Source organism: Rhinolophus sinicus, linkage group LG10, assembly GCF_036562045.2.
Source record: "Rhinolophus sinicus isolate RSC01 linkage group LG10, ASM3656204v1, whole genome shotgun sequence".
Taxonomy (NCBI): Eukaryota; Metazoa; Chordata; class Mammalia; order Chiroptera; family Rhinolophidae; genus Rhinolophus; species Rhinolophus sinicus.
The window spans coordinates 2,699,836-2,721,035 of NC_133759.1; the positions used below are offsets into that span (position 1 = coordinate 2,699,836).

Below are 21,200 nucleotides of genomic sequence, written 5' to 3' on the forward strand. Positions count from 1 at the left end.
GATAGCAGCTACTATAACACTAAGGGATTAGTTCTCCAAAGTTTTTAATGATAAAGTATTTAGAGGTTCCTCAATTTCTTCTGAGATTTAAGTGATCTTATTTGATTGAATTGCTTTGTTTTGAACTGTAAATTTTATTGACTTTGAAAAAAATAGTAAACTATTAATCAGTCGCACCATTAGGTTAAAACAAACTGCCTCATAAATGCTGATTCTCTATCTCACTTATCAAAACTGATATTTGTATTTTCACTACTGTAGCCCTTATTATCTACCCACATATTTTGGCAGCAGAGTATTATGATGAAAGAGACTGATACATTGTTATTTTATTATTGTTAACATTATTGTTGAGGCAGAATGGACTAGTGTTTATTGCTTGGATTTACCACTTGCAAGCTGTGTGCCTTTTGGCACATTGCTTACTTTCTGTGTCCCATGGGAACAACATCGCACCTCCTTCACAGGGTCGTTGTGATAGTATTATTATTGTTATTAATTATTGTTATCACATTTATTGGGGTGACATTGGTTAATAGCATTGATATAAGTTTCAGGTGGACGACTTTGTAGGGGGCCATCCGTGCACTGCGTTGTATGTTCACCACTCAGAATTAGTCTCCTCCATCACCATGTATGTGACTCCCTCTGTCCTCTGTGGCCTCCTCTGTCCCCCTTCACCTCTGGTAGCCATCGTTCTGCTGTAGCTATGAGTCCATTTATTTTTTTGTTTGTTTTGCTTGTTCATTTGTTGCTTTTAGCTTTTCATACCACATGAGTAAAATCATATGGTTCTCAAATTTTCCATCTGACTTATTTCACTTAGCATGATACTCTCAAGATCCATCCATGTTGTCGCAAATGGCACTGTTTCATCTTTTCTTATGGCCTGGTAATATTCCTTTGTGCATGTATACCACATCTCCTTTAGGCATCATATATGTGTTGGCTTAGTATTTATTAGCAGTAGTGTTGTTATTTCTTTATACATTTATGAGTATGTCTCTTTAAAGGAAACCGGAGTAGCAATTTATTTAAACAGTTTCATTTTGACATCTTTATAAAAATAAATTTTAATTCTGTAATCTGGTTTAATAATGATTCATTGAAAGTCTAGGCAGTACTCTCAGTCTTGAGTTTGTGCTGTTATCTATTTCTGTTTTACAAACCCCGAAACTTTGTGGCCTCAGCCAGTGACCATTCATTTAGCCTACAATTCTGGGGGTCAGCAATTTGGGCTGAACTCAGCTGGTGTTTCCTCTGGTTTTGGGTGCAGTGCTGGTCAGCTAGCTCTAGATCCAGGTTTGACTGGCGTCAGTTAGGGGCAGCAGCTAAGACACACGTCTCTTGTCACCTAGACAGTTATTCTGGCTTATTCACGTGGAGGGAGCAAAGTAAGACTCCAAATGCAAGATACGAGATGCCTTGTATGCAATGCAGTGTTGCTTCCACCACGTTTTATTGCCCGAACTAGTCACGATGCCAGCGGAGATGCAAGCGTTAGAGAACTAGACTTACCTGTTTGAAGGGTGATCGGAGGACCTGCAAAGTTACGTTGCAAAGGAAGGAGAGAGAAGGGTGAATTTTCAGTCTACACAGCACTGCCAGTGTTTCTCCCAGAAAATCTTATTCAGATGTTTAAGAATATGCCGTCTCTAATTCCTTCTGTGGAAGTTATTGAAGAGTATTAAAGTGTGTCAAAAATAATGCCGACACCATGTTGATTTACCATCATTTAAAAATGAGAAATATTTGAAGACTAACAGGAGGAGACCAAGTGGTTCTCCCTGGGAAGAAGAATTTGTCTGAGGGGCCCTAAATCAGTGTCACCAAATTCCCATGACAAAGTTTAGTCCCATAGAAATGTCCACACTAGCTTTGAGATTTTATAGGACAAAGGGAGGAAGAAAAGGAAAGTGGTCCCTAAATGCTGCAGTTCTCAGGTGGTGTCTAAACAGAGGTGTTTGGTTTGTTACCACCTTTTGTCCTAAAAACCTATAATTACATTGAAGAGGAAATGAGACTTTAAGGGAAAATTAACCTTTTATATTCTCTTGAAAGATCTTTGCTTCAGTGTTGTGAAATTCTGTTGAGTTTATTTTAAAATGTGTCACCTCTGGGTGTGTGTGTGTGTATGTGTGTGCATGTGTGTGTGCTTGTGTTTCCTAAAGACAATTGAGTGGAATAGAAAAAGTTTACATAGGAGAATGGTGAAATAAGAATTAGGTATTTCCTCATCCCTTTGACTGTAGGCATTATTTTCATTTTGAATTCATTTGGGAGTTTTAGAGAACTTTTATGATAAGTCTCACCACCTAAGGAGCCTGTTGACAAAATGTGGATTTAAATCACAATGTAAATTCAGTTTAAGGATGCTTTAAATCTCAACTATAATATCTTTCAGTGGATTCTTTAGTGAGAGTTTTTTCTAGATTTGATGTGAGATAACAAATATATTATTTACAACTCTCAGAATACACATAATGGTTGGTAATTTATGTCCAAAAAGAATGTAGGACAGACTTTCCCCCTAGTTTTATTTTTAAATTTCCATCAGAAAGAAATCAAATCATCTGTAAAAATCTTGTTGCAGAATATTGTTAGATGATGTTATTAGGTCGGTGCAAATATAATTGCAGTTTTTGCAATTATTTTTAACCTTTTAAACTGCAGTTACTTTTGCACCAACCTAATAAACATCCAGCTGTTTAACCGTAACTTTAAAAATTGCAAAGCATTTTGAAAATTTAGTTAAGATTTTATGTTGCCATTTTTTAAAAATGCAGTTAAAAACAAACCAAAACAAAAAAAACATGAAAGACAGCAATTACATGCCTTCTAAGTCTATGTCCCCTGACCCACTTATATAAAGTTGCAACTTCCTTGATCCTCTGTCCAGTTTCCTATGCATTTAACACTCCCCACGGTGTTTTGGACTTCTAACCCACTGTGTGCTTTCCTTGCGTGTTACTGGTACTCCCCGGCTGTCTCCACATGAACTTGAGCTTCATGAGACCAGGGATGTTTGACTCACATGGAAGGATGTGGACACAGCATCTAGAACAGTGCTCGGCGCAAAGGGAACACTGAGTAAATGCTGGATGAATGAACTATTAAGTGGAAAAACGAATGCATTTACCTGAATTTTAAAAGATAATGTAATTAGCAATAAATCGCATTTAAATATATATCCCATTTTATATTTGACAATAGTTCTAAGTGTGTAATTATAACTTCCTCTGACAGGGATGTCTCCATCTTGTCCGTCAAAATGAAATCTAGTCTCAGGCTTTTCCTTGGTGTTGAGCAGACTTATTTTCAAACCTGGCTTCTGTCCCTGTACTTAGAATTAATACATTATTTTTTTTTAATATGCAGTGGCTCATCTATGACTATTGTTCAACTCAAGTAATTATCTAATTAGCCTTGCATTCGGAGAAAGCAGTTTCCTAATTGCTTCCTGTATGCCCTTGAAACGTGGGAATTTAAGAATTTGTTCTTCTCTTCCCTCTGTCTGTGCCCTCCTTTCTCCTGTCCCTCTGTCTGTCTGTCTTTCTGTCTCTCTGTCCCTCTGTCTCTTTCTCTCATAGAACTTAATGGAGAAAGAATTGCAAATCCTTTTGCATTCATATTTAAAAAGCTAGTAATCCAGCAATCATGCTTCTTAGTATTTACTAAAGGACTTAAAAGCGTATGTCACTCAAAAACCTGCACAGGGATGTTTGTAGCGGCCTTATTCATAGTTGCCCGAACTTGGAAGCAACCAAGATGTCCTTCGGTAGGTGATGGATACATAGACTGTGGTCCATTTAGAGGATGGAATATTATTCAGAACTAAAGAGAAATGAACTATCAAGCCACAAAAAAGCATGGGGGAAACTTAGATGCATATGACTAAGTGACAGAAGCCAGTCTGAAAAGGCTGCATAAGGCATGATTCCTACTATATGACATTCTGGAACAGGCAAAACTGTGGTGACAGAAAGAGGATCAGCGCCTGGAAACATAGGGCAGATTTGTTTGACCAAGTTCTCAAAATAGGTGTCAGAATTATTTGGGAAGTTTTACAGTTTTTAATTTAAACCATATTTCTTCCTTAAAACCAGCAGCCTTAAAAATTATACCAAGCAGATGTGTATTTTGATTCCAAATTGTGGAACTAACATTCTCATTTATAACTGTTTGCTCTTTCCATTTTCCCCAGAGAGAGGATCAGAGTATATTTAGTCAGTGAACCTTCCCTTTTTTTAAAATACAATGTTTTATCAGAGAAATCTGAAACTCGCATGAAGCCTTGCCCAGTTGCTGGCTTTCAAATAGGGGCCTGGTTCACCTGCAGGCAGTAACGAGTTGGTGGATAATCATTTTCAAAGGATCATCGGTGTTATTCCTCAAATCCGGATTTGGTCTAAGCCATCCTCCATATGTCCTTGACCCTTCATTGAATCCGTTGCAAATTGAAATGCTGTATAAATCCACCGAGTGTTCTGATACTGAACATTTATGGCAGTAATATGGAAATCTCAGAAACACACAAATGTATTTTTAGTGCCCGTTACTGTAGAATAAAAAAAGTTGTAAGCAACACTAATTACCTTTGTGATCAAGAGGAAAACAAAAATCCATATCAATTTAGATTACTGTGGTCTGCATGGTATCTGCTCCTGAATAATCTGTTTTAACCATTTATTAAATTATAAATACATTTTTATAAATCTGGTTGGCATTTAGATATTTTATAAAACACAATAAATGCCAGAGAAAATTGAATTAAGAAAGCTTGTAATATGCTTTACTACTAGTTTTTTTTTTAAAAACAAGTGCCTGTAAATGGTTCTGCTCTATATCAAGACTGAGTCTGATCGCAGACCAGAGAATAATTCTTTTCCATGCCAGAGGCCTTGACCTTTTTGTTGATAGCTGTTTTTTAACAGCTTCACCTTGTGTTTTATTCCTTTGGATTTGAAAGAAATTTGATTATCAGCCTTGAGCAGAAATCGTAATCACAGCAGCGGAGACAAGTCATTTAGGGGATAATAGAGTCCTCAGAGCAGCCGCGTGCTGTCTGTGTGCCTGACGCAGGGACGCTGTCCCAGCACATCAGACTTCACACTGGCACCCACTTGGGGCTTCTAAAGCACATCTATCGTGTTCCCCTGAAAATAAGACCTAGCCGGACCATCGGCTCGAATGCATCTTTTGGAGCAAAAATTAATATAAGACCCGGTCTTATTTTACTATGATATAAGACCGGGTCTTATATAACGTACTATTAATTTTTGCTCCAAAAGACTCATTTGAGCTGATGGTCTGGCTAGGTCTTATTTTCGGGGAAACGGTACTGGTTGTGTACCTTAGGCCACCAAATGTGTGATTCAGGCTGGCTTTGCGTAAAAAAAGAAAAAAATCTCTATGGTGTTTGATGATCTCTAAATTTTCAAATTCACTTCTAGTTGTGACGGGCCCTCACTGTTACCCCCGTATTCGTGCCCCACGTTGGGCGCCAAGTGTGACGGGCCAGCCGCCACGAGTTGATGGGTTCCCGAATGGGGGAGTGGGAATGAATAAAAGACACTCTCACATATGATGGCGATCGCGGACTTCAGTGATCCTGAAGACCCTAAGTTTATTTTACTGCTCCCATATAAGCAGTTTGAGCACGTGCAAGTATGTATTAACATAACAAATATAAATTCTTTAGCTTTCACATAGAGGATACAAAATTCACCGAAACTCTCACAAGTGATTATCTTATCAATTGCCCTGATAGGCATCAGCCTTCTGTGTCCGGGAACTGGCCGCTCCCACCAAATTCCTCAGCAGCTTACAAGCTCAAGCTCCCCTCAGGTGCAGGCAGAGACAATTGCCTCAGGGGGAGGAAACAGGTAGCATAAACCGAGCCATTCTGCAAAGCTCAGAGTTTCCTGTAACCATGGCTCCCCACACTAGTTTACACAGATTGGCAATCTACTTGACAGAAATCATCAATATCATCAAACTGTAGCCTGAAAATGATATAGGTGGGGCCACTAGTTATTAATCACACCAGCGTGTGTATATTTTATTGGCACAATTGGAATTGAACTCACTCCTATTAATAATGTCCTTTGTGAAAGTAATGTTAGGGGGTACGCAAGGTGAAGGAAGGGACTATTAACGTTTACTTTGTAAAACATCGAGTAGTTTGGTTACGTAACTTAAAAATAACAACAAAATTAGGTTATGGGAAGTCTTGGTTTGAATTAATTGGTGTACCTTAAGTAAAGTCATCGCAGCACTTATTTTTGAAATGCAGTACTATTTTCTCAGATTACTTCTCCTGCCTGGAAATATGAGAGCCAGGTTATTATAAGTAGCTTCTGCTTCCATGTAGGGTTCCTTCCTCTCCATCCATTTTCTCATCGGAAGAGTACAAAAGGCAAAGATCCTACCACTTGTGCCCACTGTAGATGCTGGGGACATATTAGTCACTTTGTCCCATAAAGGGGAGCGTCTGGTGAAGTGCTGGGATGTCTCATTCCTAAGCTTCCATCTAGGGTTCTATTTGTACCTAGCAATCTCAATATGTACTGGATTGAGAAAGCAGAAAGTATGTGCTCCATTGATACTTAAGAATAAAAATGTGAATGGGATTTTGAACGACGACGTGCCCTTTTGCTATATCATATGTTACATCCAGTGACAGCCATCAGCTTTCAGGAGCCAACCTGGAAGCAGATGTTTTGGTCAGCTGGGACATTGGCTCAGAGCTGTTGTGTGAGACATTTTCCTAAATGCCTTACATATATAAAAACTACTCTTCAATACTATGACGTTTAGATACTGTGAATTTATGTAACTTTCCCATTATTCCCGAGCTCTCAAGTGGAAGAATCATGCCATAAATCCATGGTCTTATTTAAAAAAATAACAGATTTATTGGAATACAATTCATCTGTTTAAAGTGTGCAAATTAATGCTTTTTAGTATATTCACCGAGTGAATAATTATATTCCTCACCACAATCAATTTTAGAATATTTTTGCACCCCCACCCCCTCAAAAAAATACCTTGCTCTCATAAGGAACCACTGCTTTTCCCCATTCACTATCCCCTCCCCCCAGTCCTAGGCAACCACTAATCTATTTCCAGTCTCTATAGATTTACTGATTCTACACATTGCATGTAAATGGAATCAGCAATACGTTGCCTTTTGTGACCGACTCCTTTCAATTAACATAGTATTTTCAAGGTTCACCCATGTTGTAGCATCTATCAACATTTTTTATTGCAAAACGCTTTCCTTGCGTGGATATGCACCTTATCTAGTCCTTTGTTAGTGGGAACACACTGACCCTGGCTGTTTTCCCTACCACTCGACTTCCTGTCTCCCATTGCTAAGGTTGACTCATGCACAGGTCTTTGGCACCAGGGCATTTGGACAGCTCCGCCAATTCTTTCAGCACTGGTGCAAAGGACGGCTCCAAGCTGAAGGTTTCTGAGTCCTAGTGGCACCTCAACTCAGCCTAGCAGGGACCCTCTGGGAAGTGTCCCAAGACAAGCAAGCCTGAGTAGGACTCCCCTCTATCTGCCCTCAGCTCCCTTCAGCTGAATCCATAGCTCAAGTGTCACACTACCCGACTTGCAATACAGGAAGGAAAGAATTCCAGCTAGTTTTCAGAGTACAGTGGATCCTTGGAATATTGTGTGAAAAGTGTATTTTATATAACAATAAAGTATCACCTTTGGACTTTTCCTTTTTAAAATAGATTATGGCACCTTTAGTTGGGTATTATTTAGATTTCCTATTAATCGAGTACATACTGAGATGCACACAATGTATTTAGTCCATGTATCTTTTGATGGGCTATTCAAGATAACATCATCTGGTGACATGAGTGCTTGTCACAGTGTAATGGGGAGTTGGGAGCCACTGTGTACAGTGGAAAATTTCTCGTACAAAATATTTTCTTCAAGAGTTTGGATTTATGCACTTATTAATTTCATCATTCACATCAAATTAAATGTTTTATGGCTTATGTAAGAATTGTGTCGCTTACTCATGTCCAATTTTCCCTGTTACTGAAGTGTGTTAGTATATTTAAAGAAAGAAATTAATTGCACATTATAAATATCTCATTGGAAAATAGTAGTTGGATTATTAATCTGCACCATTTACATCCAGTGAAACATGTTTAGAGCCAGATTCTATTAGTACTTTTTTGAATTTTACATGATCCTTGACAGCGATTATGATGAAAGACGGACCGAAGGGAGAGAGGGGTGTCACATCACTTATGAGCAAGACACTTAACATCTTCTCGCTTGAATTCACAGCATAATTCAGAGGAAACACTATTGGCCTTGGTAATTAGGAAAGTAATGGAGGCAAAGAGTCAGCTTGATCATATCCTGTGATCTGACCCCACAGATAATGTGTCACACGACACTTCACATTCCCGGAATATTCATTTAACTGAAGTGAGTAAACAGTAGGGCATTCTTGGTTGTGATCTGTGGTATGTGGCTTCAGACCATTGCATTGGTGTGTGATAATCTGTTGAGATTGTATGATTAAAAAACATCAAAATTCTATTAAAAAACAACAAAAAATGATTGGCCAATGGGGAAATATATGCAGTTATTTATTTATTCATTAACAGCGTCTAGAGGCATAACTGGTATTCTGAAAAGTTCGGGAGACTCATAAGGAGGGTGTGAGAAACTTCTTTTAGCTCCTGGTGTGCGAGTAGAAGGCCTTTATAGCACTATTTCCCCAGTGCTGCGATGGCCTTTACATTCATTCCACGCTCAGAGCTATCAGCTGTTTTCAGATTTTGACACTTGAGATGTAGCTGTATGAACAGGACAGAATGGTCATGGATGGCCCACACTTCTCAGTGCTGGAAGCGTCTGGTTCTCATCTGGCCTGGGCAGTTAACAGCCAGCGTGGAGCACATGTGAGGGATTGCACTCTGTTCAAAGAGAGGAGACATGTATTTGACAGCTGAGATCAATTGCTCCTACCTGGGAATTAACTGAAAGTTATTCCACAATATATTTGCTTCAGGGCAGTCTTTAGGAATTATTTTGCTTTTCTCTTCTTCTTCTTTTTTTTTTTTTTTTTTTTTATCATTGTGATGTTTTCCTGTATTTATTTGCCTTCTATTTTGCATCAACTTACTGATGAATTTCTAAGCAGTGCACTTTACCAGTTGCCAGATTCAGCTCCTGTGTTCTCCCACCAGTGTCTTGGTTCCAAATCTTGTATTCCTCTCACACAGCCCTTCTTCTTTCTGCAGGCCAACCCACACGTCACTCTGATATCTTCATAAAATATGTTTGTGAATCTTTTTTTCAATTTAGATATTATTCATAAACCATAAACTTGACCTTTTTACAGTTTACAATTCAGTGGTTTTTAGAATATTCACAAGCTTGTACAACCATCACCACTATTCAGTTCTAGAATATTTTCAAAACCAAAGAGAAACCCTGGGTCCATTACTAACCATGGCACATTTTGTTCTCCCTCAGCCCCTGAAAACCACAAATCTATACTCTGCCTCTATGGGTTTGGGCATTTTACATAAATAGAATAATGTAATATGTAGAGTTTCACAGCTGGTTTTCACATATCATGGCGCTTCAAGCCCATCTATGTTGTAGGAAGTACCAGTAATCCATTCCTGTTTACGGATAAATAATACCTCATTACACGGATATACAACAGATTGTTTATTCATTCATCATCTGATGGACATTGGCATTTCAGTTTTTTTACTCGTATGAATAATGCTGTTATGAACATTTGTGTACATGTTTTTGTGTCAGCATGTTTTATTTCTCCTGGGTATATAGCTGGGATTGGAATTACTGGGTAATAAGGAAGCTTTATGATGAAGTTTTTGGGGAATGACCAATAAACTGCTTTTCAAAGTGGCTGCACCATTTTGCATTCCCATCAGCAGTGTATGAGGGTTCTTACCTCTTCATATTCTTGCCAATGCTTGTAACTGCATGTCTTTTCATAGTCACGTCACTGGATATGAAGTAGTATCTCATGATGGTTTTGATTTGCATTTTCCTAATCACTGTTTATTTGAGCATCTTCTCAAGCTCTCGTTGTCCACTTGTACAAGTTCTTTGGAGAAATGTCTGTTCAGATCCTTTGCCCATTTTTTTAAACTGCTTTTTATTGAGTAAGAGTTCTTGATATATTCTGGGTATTTGATGTGAATACTCTGACATTGTTCTTTTTCTTCAAGATTGTTTTAGCTATTTGGAGTCCCTTGCATGATACGAATTTTAGCACCAACATATTAATTTCTGCAATAAAATTAGATAGATTTTTAATAGGGAATTGTGTAGAATCTGTAGATAAATTTGGACTATTTCTGTCTTAATATTGTCTTGGTATCCATGAACATGGGATGTTCCTTTTATGTATGTCTTCTTTAATTGTTTCAATAGTGTTTTGAAATTTTCTGTATAGAAATTGAATACTTCTTTTAGTAAGATTATTCCTAAATATTTTATTTTTGATGTGATTTTATGTTTAATGGACTCGTTTATTTCATTTTCACATTGTTCATTACTGGTGTATAAAATATAAATTATTTTTTATATATTGATCTTATATCCTATAATTTTGCTGAATTTATTAATTAGATCCCATAGTTCATTTAATGGATTCCATAGGATTTTCTGTATAGGATATCATGTCATCTGCAAATTGAGATAGGTTTACTTCTTCGTTCAATTTGGATGCATTTTATTTTGTTTCCTTGCCTATTTGCCCTTTCTGGAAGTGCAGCTGCAGTGTTTAATAGAAGTAGCAAGAGCAATGGCATCTTTGTCTTGTTTCTGACCTTACAAGGAAGGCTTTTTTTTTTTTTGAATGAACCTTGTTAGGTTGAGGAAATGCATTTCTATTCCTTGTTACTTGAGTGTTTTTATCATGGAAGGGTGTTGCATTTTGTCAATTTCTTTTGTGCATCTATAAAATAATCATTTTTTTCCTTTATTATATTAGTATGTCATATGACATTGATTGATTTTCATATGTTGAACCAAGCTTGTGCTTGGATAAACCATTTAGGTCATAGGTTCTTTTTACATCTTGCTGGACTTAGTTTGTTAGTGTTTTGTTGAAGGCTTTTGTGTATACCTTCATAATGGGTTTTAATCTGTAATTTTCTTTTCTTGGGATGTTCTTGACTGTTTTGGTAACACTGAGTATTGGGTATCATTACTTTGGTATTACTGGTATATTACAGTCCTACTGGCCTCATAGACAGAGTTGGGAATGCTCTCTTGTCTTGTATTTTCTTAGACAATTTAATTAAACATTTTGTAGAATTCACCAGTGTAGGAAGTTTCTTTATTACTAATTCAAACATTTTGTTTATTATAGACCTATTTGGATTTTCTATTTATTTTGTTTTCATTGAATTACTGAATATTTATGGAATACTTGCCATGTACTTGGCAAAAGGAACAGAAACAAATTGTCTAAAGTTAGTTTTAACACTTTCAGCAATGCCTGAGTCCTCATCATAAAATAAATAAAATAAAATAATCTATTATGCTGATTTTGTATCCATTCATTCTTTGGTTAATTTTCATGTATGGTTTTCTCAAGTGTATGTATTTTCAAATATTACATTATGTTGTAGACCATTAAATATTCCAAAGATGATCTGAAAGGCTAGAGGAATCACCATTGCTTTTATTTCTATTTGACAAAGCATCAGCCAGTAAAGTGAAACCCATCTTTTTGGTGGCAGTGGAATAGTATGATACTTGACTCCCAGACATCCACTTTTAGAAAAAGCCCAAGCACTGGGATATAGAACACCACATACTATGCCAATCAGTGAACTTCTCAGAACACAGTTTTCCTGGCTTATATTACCTGAATACAAAGCATCCATTACAAAGAGCTTATAAGCAACTACAGTCGACAAAAAGAGAAGTGTAGTCAATGATGCATTTGTCTTCAAAGCATCATGTTCAACCTTCATGCAGTGTCTGAAAATGAAGTTGGTCCACATTCTAGAGAAACCAGCAGTTGTTCCAAAGACCACTGTCCCATATATATTTAAATTATTTTCTTTTCTAAGATGTTCAATTATTTTTCTATGATTTTGATGACTATTGGTCTTCTGAGTTTTGGATCTCCCAGAGAAGGAATGGGCTAACCACGTGTGTATGTTGCCATTTTGATGTCCTTGGGCACTTCCCCAGCTCCCACCGGTAATGCACCTCCATCGCTTAGGTCAGCCCTCTATTTACTCTTGAAGCAGTTTTGTAGTTTAAGTCTTTTTAGGAGTTTATCCATTTCGTTTAGATTATCTAATTTGTTGGCATAAAGTTACTCATCATATTACCTTATAATTATTTTTTAATTGCAAATTTGATTGTAATCTCCCTGTTTATTCTTAATTATAGTATTTTGAGACTTTTCCATTTTTTTCGTGTTCAGTCTAGCTAAATTGTTCTCAATTTTCCTATCAAAGAACCAACTTTTGGTTTCATTGATTTTCTCTATTTTTTTCTTTTATTTATTTTCTCTCTAATCTTTATTATTTCTTCTCTTCTGCTAGCTTCAGGTTGTTTGTTCTTTTTATAGTATCTTAAAGTGGAAGGTTAGGTTATTGATTTGAAACATTTCTTTTTTAATATAGGCATTTACAGTAATAAATTTCCCTCTAAGCACTACTTTAGCTGCATCCTATAAGTTTTAGCATATTGTGTCATGATTTTCATTCATCTCAAAGTAACTTTCATTTTGCTTTCTTCTTTGGCTCCTTGCTTATATAAGATGAATATTTACTTTCTAAATATTTAGAAATTTCTCAAATTTGCTTTTGATCTTGATTTCTAATTTCATCTCATTGTGGTCAGAAAATATTTTATATGAATCCAGGCCTTTTAAATTTTTGCAATGTGTTTTATGATCTTTTGTAGTCTACATATAGTCCATAGTCTATAATCTTTAGCTAGCCTATAGACTTTTATAGTCTAACTTAGAAAATGTTTCCATTTGCACTTGAGAACAATATGTATTCTGTAATTTTATAGTTGAATGTTTAATAGATGTTTGCTGATACAGTTTGTTTATAGTGTAGTTAAAATCTTCTCTTTCATTGTTGATTTTCTGTCTAATTTTCTTTCCACTCTTGAAAAATGGGTATTGAAGTCTCGAATTGTTATTGTTGAATTGTCTATTTCTCCTTTTAATTCTGCCAGTGTTCCCTCATTTATTTTGTGTTTCTACTGTTAAGTGCATGTATGTTTACAATTACTATATTTTCCTTGTGAATTGGCTATGTTTTTTTTTTTTTCATTGTAAAATGTCCTTCTCTATTTCTAGTAGCATTTTTGGCTTAAAATATTAAAGTCTGATATTAGTAATATAAGTCCAGCTCTCTTTGGTTATTTTTCCATTCTTTTCCTTTCAGCCTATTGTGCCTTTGAATCTAAAACATTTCCTTAGACAGCATAGAATTGGATCATGTACTTTTTAATCTATTCTACAAGTCTCTACCTTTAAATTGAAGTGTTCAATCTATTTACATTTAATGTTATTATTGACAATGTACGGTTTATATCTGGCTTTTTAAAATTTGTTTTCTATGTGTATTATGTCTTTTTTGTTTGTGAGTCTTTATTTATCCATTTCCACTGACATCCTGCAGTCTAGGCCTTCACCTGGCAGGGATTCAACAGAATACCCTACCGGATTTACGTTAATGTTGCCAATACAGAATGGAATCCTGGTGAGGCCAGGTCTGCCAATGTATCAAAAGAAATTGAAATTTCTTTTTTTTTCTCTCTGTATTTTCTCAATTTTTTGTTTTAATTTTTGAAACTAAGTTAAATTTTTAAAAACATTGTGGACCAAACAAGCTATATCTATTGGGCAAATAGAGTCAAAGAGAAACCATTCGACACCTGTGTTTTCCATATTTGGAAGATCTCAGGATCAACTCAAGTCTGGCAAGCTTGCTTTTATATGCTGTCTTCCCACACTGATACAAATCCCATCTCCCTGTACAATAGTGTGAAATAACAATAATAAAAGCTTTCTTGTGTTAAACACCTTATAATATAGCGAGTACATTCATATCACTAACTCTTTATCCTTATTTCTGTTGTCAGGTGGAATATGTGAAAATTTTTTCAGACAACAATTAAATACTCCAAGAGCTTCTAAACATTAGAGCTCTTGGTACCAAATGTATGGATGGGAAAATATATATTCTGATTGAGACTTTGTGAGAAAAGGGAAGAGTGTCGGAGCAACAGTCAAATGACTTGGCTTTTGCCTGTCTTCAACGAATTGAGCGGGTACTTTTCAAGTTTCCCGCTCGCAGAGACTTCAGTTTTCTCTTTCGCAAAGTAAAAAGTTTACCCTTGTCGATTGTAAAAGTCCCATTTTACAGGTCAATGTGATTTGGCTTTGACTGACACTGGGGTACTATGGGAAGCATATAAGAGGTATTTCACAGTCATTCCAGAACGTGTAATGATGAACAATGCAGGGTGTCTGTCATTCACTCTTCCTAAAAGTAATACCCTCTGAGATGTACAAAGCTTCTGCAGAAACATTTATAGCATAAGGGTCGCATTCCCCCTTTTTCACCCCAGCACATTCCGCTTCATCAGAGAGTGTCCTTATTTGTAGCTTATGCCGTCAGCTGTAGCTAATGGTTGACCTGATACATGCACCTCTACGTGTTCTCTTTAACAATGGCTGCCTTTGTATCCGAGTGGCATATTAAGCACCTGGGAGACTGTAGGTGTTCCTTGCTATTTTAACTCAAATTGCCATGATGATCTGTGCATACGAAAGTCTTGTAACCCTTCACCTAAGACTTGCTCTTTCTCTGCTCCCACTTGTTTTCTATCATCCTGTAGATATAAAAGGATTGCAATTGAAATGCTATAAAATGTTCTTACTGCAAGTGCTCGAGTGAGCAAATCTGGTTAGCTCTCAAATGATAGCTATCCATCCTGTCTCTCCAGTAGTAGATGTGTTTTGAAATTTTCACATTTGATTTATAAACAGAAAGTCTCCCTTGACTTTATCCTCCTGTTTTTGACACTTTTTTTTCTTCCTAAAGAATGAAAAATAACAGCTGAGAAATGTAGCCTAGAATGAAAATATCAGAGACAGAGAAGCAGACTGAATGAAAAAACGCATGTACCATTCCCCTTGAAATAACATTAATGTCTTACTGGATCTGACAAAAGTCAATGAATTGCTAATTGAGGGCTGTTTTTCCAGTCCTGATTCAAGCCGCCCTGCTTCCCAACAGCCGTGGGAGTGACTCACAGTATCCTCAGAAGGCAAGGAACCACGATTGGATCAGTGATGGATTTTTCCCTCCCTTGATTTGAAATATTCTTGCCTCTGCCTTTCTGTCAACCCTAGAATAGCATTTTGATTTGTAATTTTATACTGATTTTAATTTGCTTCATTATTTTCTTGGAACCATTGAAGAAATACATCAAACAGAGGCATATTTGACAAGAAACAGAGGCCTTTCACTGACACTAGAAATGTTGGGTTTTCTTTCTGTTGATGCTTTTAATGACACTCTGACAGTCTACTTTTTATCATCTGAGGTAAAAGGAATGCATAGTGTGACTTGAAAACATCTTGACAGGGAGTGCAGCTGTGTACCTACGAGAACAAATGACTTCTGATCTTCTGGGTCCCTCAGCAGGGATAGCATTTCAATTGGTTTTCTTCAGGGCTCTGGCATGCTAAGGGGAGTCGCTGTGTGTCTTGAATCTGCTGCCTGTACAGCAAGTTTGTTATGTCAGAGAAAGGCTTGTACACCCCATAACACTTTAGAAAATTGTATGATTAGGTAATTATTTGGAAAATTGCTTCTGTGAAAAGTAGTTGCATAGAAATATGTTTTCTCAGCAATACATTTCCTTCTTGAAAGTCCTTGCCTTTCATTTAAAGACAACAGAACATCTCAGGTAATCCTTAGATATTTTCCTGAGGTATGAAATTTGGAAGGTTCTAAATGAACGATGTATATCTGGTATAGTGTCAGCACTTAACAAGCATTTATTGAATGGATATATGAAAATTAATTTAAAAAATGGAGGGTTTTCATGACATGAGAAGACACTATTTTTTAAGCTCCAGGTAAAAGTAAAGAATGAATTTTGTACAATGTCTGGTTGTCGTCTCTTTCTGAGTACATGACAGTACTGTAGTTTCCCCCCAAAGTGAGGCCAAACGAATTGCTGTGGCCAATGGCACATGGGCGGGGGGCGGGGCTAAATACCAGTGCCTAGTTCTTTGTTTCCCCTCCCACTGTTTTTCGGTTTTTGAAATGTTTGTTGAAACTGTCTTTCATCCACCTGAATTACTGTGTTAAGCAAACACTGCCAACCATCATTAGACATAGAGCATGAATGAAAAATAACTTGCTTTGAGGCCCTGGTTGAGGTGTTAATATTGGGCTGTAATGTAGCTTTTCTGGAAGATAACAAACCTCTTGTCATCAGCTGGTTTGTTACAAAGATCTACAGGAAATTCAGCATCCCAGGGAGCCAGGAGGAAATTCATCCTGGGCCATCCTCACATCTGAGTGATGAAGTTCTCATGGTTCTCCACGTAAGAGCTGATATGACCCAAATGCTTGAGTCCTTGCAAATAGCAAAAATGATGCTTTCTAAAATATGTATGCCTTGTAGTACAAAACACACTGTGAGGACAAGGAACATAGCTTTTCAAAAATACACTGATTTTTGTCCCAAATATAAGCGAAACCAGTGTTTTCAGATGAGTTGACCTAAGCCAGGGATTTTAGGTTCTTCTGGATTTTTGGTTGGTTGTCTTTGCGTGATTCTGTGTGCGTGTGTGAGAGGAGGATTATTTTCATGAGTGTGTTGTTCTCACTGATATAATCAGAACTAAAATTAAAAACTAGAGTCCAGTACAATTAAAAACATTACAAAAATATGAGCGGTATATGTCAAAGCCTGTGAGGTAGGACCACAATTGTACTTTCAGGCAAATACGTTGCTTTAAATAAAATTGTATCGTATAACATATTATAAATAAAGTGACCTAATGTTCAATTTGAAAAGTTAGAAAAGATAACAAATCAAAGCTGTATGAATCAGGAAAGTGATGAAAAAATCATTAAATAATACAAAACCAGGAAATAGATAAATCTAAGAGCTGTTACCTGAAAATAAGACATATGTAAACTGCTCAAAGATCACACACAGAAAAAAATAAGGAAAGCACATAAAGTAGGTTAGTAATTTTAATTATAAGTTTATATATTATTAGTAATTATAAAGGGGTTACATCAATACAGAAGAAATTAAAAATGTTAGAGAATTGGATGGCATTTTGGCAATACAAATTACCTGAGTTAACTGAAATAAAAAAATATATAAAGAAGCAAAATAACTGCCCCCCAAAAAAAATCCCATAGAGCTTATAGCTATCCCCTTTGGGATGACATTGGGCTGCCTTCTTAATGGATAAACTTCAAATTAATAGTAAATTTGTAATTTTGTGTGACAAAATTGTATCAGAACAAGAAATAGAAGGAAAAGCTGGGAAAGGTTCTTTGTGAAGCAGCATAATGTGCAAATGGCTGGTGCAGAGTCTGACAGCCTGAAGACGTGCCGGAGCTGGTGGCGGTGCCAGCGGTGACGCTGAGCCACTGATGGACTCGGGGAAGGACAGTGCTGCGGCCCAAGAGTCCACGAGCCCCAGCATTGATGAGTCGAACCCTACTCCCCAAGGTGATGCATTTAGGAGGTGGGGCACTTGGGTGTTGCTTGGGCCCTGAGGGTGGAGCCCTCATGAAGGGGATCAGTGCTCGTATAAGAGACCCCACAGGGAAGTCTCACCCCTTCTCCATGTGAGGCCACAGCGAGAAGCTTCCTAAAATACAGGCTGAGAGAACACGTTTGGCCTATTTTTAGCCAATGAGGAGTTTTCTTACGTAATAGTAACGTTTGTAGATCAAGACTCAGAAGGCTTGGATTCGAGTTCTGGAATTATGAGGGGTGAGCATGGGTAAGTCATTTAACTTGGGGGACTCTTGGGGGTCCCCACCCATAAACTACAGCTTATAGTAACAATTTAATTTTGAAGATGTGGATTATGTTTTTATAGTGACAGAGTGCTTCCTTTTTTATAGTAATATCTCATGATGTTAATGGTGATACCAATAAATGAATAGATGAAAATAAAACTGAACTTTTGGTGAATTTCCAGTAAGTAGATATTAAACACTCTGATGTTTCAAGTCATTCTATATGACCTCAATGTGTTAATGCATCTGTTCGACAGTAAATATTGGTTTTGAAAAGGTCATCCCTTGTCAAGGTAGTTTTTGAGGCATGGTCCCTACTTATCTATGTTACTTAAAAAATGGTAGAAACGCAAATTATGCGGAATGATTGGGGGAGAAAGTCTAAAAGTATAGGTTGCTGATAATTTAAATAGTTGTAAAAACACATTACAAGTTGGGTTTAAAATGAGTATTCTGATAGCCCTTTTCCTAAATGAATACTATAAAACCGAGGCACAAAGTATGGTCTATTGCGAGGTCATTTTTATCCATCCCATTCATACCTATGGCATGAAACATCGAACATCATGTCACGTGTTCCCAGGGATGTGCACTGGCCCTTTGAAGAGTTTAATTTACCCATGGTTAGCTTTTACATGCATATTAATGCAAACACTTAAATAATTCAAAAAAGAAAAAATGCATATGCAGATTAAGTGGCGATTGATCCAATGTGTATCTTTCTCTGCTTTCTCAGGACTGCCTTGCTCCTCCCCCGTACTTTCCTTTCATCCCACAAGCAGGCACACCCCACCGTCCTAATTACCTGTGTCCTTGGTCACCACATGACACCTCTCAGACCCCTGGGTCACTCATCTCTAACATAGTAGGGGTGATAACATCACACCTGCCTCTTTGTCCACGTGCTTTTATGGACCACGCGGCAAATACTTCTCGAACACGCTGTAGGTTTCCATATAGAGGTGAGGAGTAGCTCTGCCCGCTGAATCCAGCCCTGACAGATTGTCATAAAGAAGAAAAGTCTGCCTTTCTAAACTCAATTAACAATGGCACTTGTTTGTGAAGCAGTTGGCATTTCATTTAGCTTAACCTCATTAATTTATGTGAGGACCAGATGTGGTTAGGGTAGTTTGTTTTTTTGGAAGATGCTAGCAACCAGAGGATTCATCAAAATAATGACCAAAACACCCAGAAAAATCGATAGCTACTTTTCAGCTCCAGATCTCTGTCCTCGCCCGGACTGAGGGCTAAGCATGACCGTGGAGGTCGTGTTTCCTGGCTGGCGTCCCCTCCTCTCAGAGATCCTGACGTTACCATAGCCATGGCCCATGCTGGTGTGTCACCCAGGCGTTCCTGTACACGTTTTCATTGGCCTGCACTTCTGTTCAAACCAGCGGTCAGCAGTTCCATTGACTTCGGAGCCTTTCTTCGAGCTAATCTGTCAGTTTTCCCTCACATAGCGCGGCTGCTGTGAAAGAAATTGGAGCTGTTACACCCCGTGCTTTGATACAGTTTGTAAAATGCGAGGTGGTAGACAGTAAACCAAACACACCATGCTAGTAATTTCTTTAAAAGGCCTGATGGGCTAGCTCTCAGTGTCTGGGCCCAGGGGGCTGGCATCCCTTTTTCAGAGAAGACTGACATTGTATCAAAGTGTTATCTCACTTGTGCATCAACAGAATAGGTGTCTTTGGTATGGCTTCCAGGACTCAGTACAGAAGAACACTTCCTCTGTTGCCATTTCCCCATTGTTTTGAGTTTCTCTAGATTGAAGTGAAAATTAATTGGAATGTTAATCTTAGATGGAGTGATCTGGTAGGTTAAAAGCTTGAGTATATCTGCATGCCATCCTGGGAGTAGACCCTTCACTAGATGCTATTTAAGAAAACAGCTATAATGTTCTGGATATACACGTCATTAGAACTGTTCTTACCAGAAAGGAAGCTTGTAGCCTCAGAGCTGGACCCCGCCCCCATCGGGAATTGTCAGATAGCGTGACGTCTTCTAACACGTCAGGATTTCTTCTCCCTGAATAGGATGGCTCTGTAACCTTCCCTGTTGAAGCATTTCTAGGATTAATACTGATTTTTATATCTTCTCCTTCTAACATGTGGGAGCTACAGGGAGTCTGTTTTAACTGAGGATGTTTAGGGGTGTGTGGTACTATCGAGATGTGCAGGTTAACTTTTCGTTGTGTGTCTTCAAGTTGTCTGATGTGGAAGGCTAGTCAAGCAGTTCTCTACTATAGTAAAATGGTTTTGTCACTGCCTGTTAGTACTATTTAAAATGTTGCAATCGATTTATATTCATTCGAAAGAAAGAGGAAGATTAAAAGAAGAGGAAACACAGTTCACATTTCTCAATATTTATCACATGTATACTAGGCTTGAAGCATCCTCATATATACACACACATATATACACACACAAACACACATCTACACACATACGTGTATATAATTACATATATATTATACATAACATATATATGATAGTGATACAATATGATATTATATATTATACATGTATTATTTAATACTTACAAGCACCATAGAAGAGAAACATTGCTGTTATAATTTTAGACTTCAAAGATATCCAGAGATGTTCAAGAAGGATAGTAAGTCGGTTGAGCGATGCTTAGAAACCACATTTCTGGTATTATTTCTGGCTTCGTAAAAGAGAGTTAACTTGTTCAAGTCCTTTATTTATAATGCTAATAGAAAATAATATGTAAAAGTTTTCAATTTTCAAGTAAGACCTCAAGAGCATTTTGTGTGTCCATCAGAATAAATCCATATTTAGGCATTATTACCTCTTGCATTTAAAAAATTGGGCTCCTACAATCTGTCAGAGTCATAGGAGGAAGGGAGAGGGTGCGTTAGCAAAGGGAAAGTGGCTGAAACAAAACTCAGGTCTCCTCCCGTGTCTACTGCGAGGTGGCGCTCATTTCCCTCCCGTGACCCTTGCAGAATGTCTTGCTGTCTGTCAAGGTCCATGAGTTGCTTTAATACTGTATAGAGGGAAATTTGGTCGACGCTACTTGTTAAAAAATTAACCAGCACACATTACAGGAAACATCACCTATGGTACGAGATAGGGGACCCTGAACAAATGCAGCTGGTGTGCCCAC

The 21,200-nt window shown here is 37.4% G+C and overlaps 1 protein-coding gene and 1 pseudogene across 7 annotated transcripts in view; one reads left to right on the forward strand and one right to left on the reverse strand.

Annotated features, from left to right (window-relative positions):
* CNTN4 (contactin 4) overlaps positions 1–21,200 on the forward strand; it is a 769,828-nt gene that overhangs the window by 158,577 nt on the left and 590,051 nt on the right. The window lies entirely within an intron of this gene.
* LOC141567204 (complex I assembly factor TMEM126B, mitochondrial pseudogene) overlaps positions 11,597–21,200 on the reverse strand; it is a 31,637-nt pseudogene continuing 22,033 nt past the window's right edge.